Below are 2,174 nucleotides of genomic sequence, written 5' to 3'. Positions count from 1 at the left end.
ATCGGAGAAGGACAAACATTATGTGGTCTCATTCATACAGGAAATATAAGAAATAGTGAAAGGGGTTATAGGGGAAAGGAGAAAAAATGAGTGGGAAATATCAGTGAGGGAGGCAAAACATGAGAGACACCTAACTCTGGGAAACGAACAAGGGGTAGTGGAAGGGGAGGTGGGTGGGGGGTGTTATGCTACATGTTGACTAATCGAACTCCAATAAAAAAATACATACAAAATATACAAATATATACCCAAAAAAAGTTGAGTTTGTTTGAAATCTTCAAAAAAGCGTGTCCCTGTCAGTCCTCAGTGGTGCCCGTTACAGCTAACATGTCTGCTACACGCATGCATTGTTACTCGTGGTCCAAGCGTAGCAGCTGCCCCTTACCATTTATTGTCAAGGACTTTCACTGGCCGTTGTCTTCAACTTCTACTCTTTCTTCACCATTCTCCACAATTCTCTTTGTAGTGATTTTTCTGCCATTACCATTTTAGTAGAAGGGGATGTAGATTTGAAGTTGCCCATCCCACTACCACCAAATATCATGGAAGAGAATGAAGTGAAGCCCCTGGGACCTGGCGATGCGAAGGAAGTAAATCCTGTATCAAAAGAAGAAAACCCTCCTTGGAAAGATGGAAATCCACTGAAGGTGGAGAAAAACAACCCCACGCCTTGGTTCCTGCTCCCAGGGGAGCCTCTTCTGCTCCCAAAGAAGTCCTCAAATGGGTCTTTGAAGAAGTCAAAGGAAAATGGATCCCTTGCACCAAAAAATTCCCTGAAGAAGTCATCTGGGTTACAGAATGTGAAGCCAAACTCCAACAGTGTCAAAATGAACCCCACCTCCACCATCTAGCCTTTCTTTGCCGTGTCTGTCATAGATGTCCCTTTTTTTGCATCTGATAACACCTCATATGCCTCAGCTACTTGCTACTTATTTCTTCTCTGCTTCTTCTTTATTTTCAGGGTTTTTATCTGGATGCCACTTTAGGGCCAGTTTCCAGTATGCCTTTTTATTTTTTTTAAAGGTTTTATTTATTTATTCATGAGAGACACCGAGAGAAAGGCAAAGACACAGGCAGGGAGAGAGGGAGAAGCAGGCTCCATGCAGGGAGCCCGATGCAAGACTTGATCCCGGGACTCCAGGACCATGCCCTGGGCCGAAGGTAGGTGCTAAACTGCTGAGCTACCCAGTGATCCCCCTGGTACGCCTTTTTAATATCCTCAGCTGAGGCATGTCTCTGCACGCCTAGAACGTCATAGTAATCCACCATGTTTTAATAGGCTGTTAGAGTGAGTCCTAGGACAGGGAGTCGGTGGCGGATAGGAGGCATGGCGGGGCAGCGGCCCAGGTCCCCTCAGCTCTAGCATCGTGGGTTTAGATGGAGGCTGTTCCCAGGGGTTCCACTGCCTTGCATATCCTAATGGACCCGTATTTGCATCTCAGCCCACACCTTCTCCTGAGTTCTAGACTCACACAATAAACAGCTTACTAGACATTTCCAGAGTGGCTGGACAGGAGGAGGGCCCAATTCAATTCAGGATGATATTTAATCCCATCTGCACAAATTCTGTTCAGAATCCCATTCAAGGTGTCAGTTCTTTAAAATGCCTAAGGGGGCACACACTGCTGTCAAATTCTCACCTGTATAGAGAAATTCCTCTCTAGAAAAAGAGAAAAATGAGAAAGGAAAAAGATTTTTATTTTGGAGCCTGGGAGTAATGGCTCCTTAATAGCTAAATAGGTGGATGTTTCAGGACCTTAGGGAAATCTATGAATCCAGAAACAGACTGTTCAATCACTTAACACTGGTCAGATAACAGGGTTGTCCTAAATTCATGGGTTTAAATGTGTCAAGGAGAATTCATTCTATGTGAGAATAGAGCTGATTCTTTCCCTTCATTTTATTATCTTCTCTAATAATATGACAAATATATATTTATTATAGAAATGTTTAAAACAGAAAAAGGATAAAAAATGTATAATTGTTCATGAACTGACCGCTCAGACGTATTCTAGATTTTATATCCTTGTCATACATTTTTTAAAAATTGGAATCCAGTTGAATAGATGCTTTTATCTCCCAGCTTTTTAAACATTATAATGTGGAGGTCTGATGACTATACTATAGTTAGTCATTCTTATTGAGAGATTAACTTTCCGTATTTCAGGATTTTA

At 42.2% G+C, this 2,174-nt stretch overlaps 1 pseudogene; it reads right to left on the bottom strand.

Moving 5' to 3' along the window:
- Window positions 1-350: 350 nt before the first annotated feature.
- Window positions 351-1,269, bottom strand: LOC121477160 (annotated as a pseudogene).
- Between the last annotated feature and the right edge of the window lie 905 nt (window positions 1,270-2,174).

Source organism: Vulpes lagopus, chromosome 16 (assembly GCF_018345385.1).
Source record: "Vulpes lagopus strain Blue_001 chromosome 16, ASM1834538v1, whole genome shotgun sequence".
Taxonomy (NCBI): domain Eukaryota; kingdom Metazoa; phylum Chordata; class Mammalia; order Carnivora; family Canidae; genus Vulpes; species Vulpes lagopus.
Note: the sequence above shows the minus strand (reverse complement) of the source record. Positions and strands in the feature narration are given on the sequence as shown.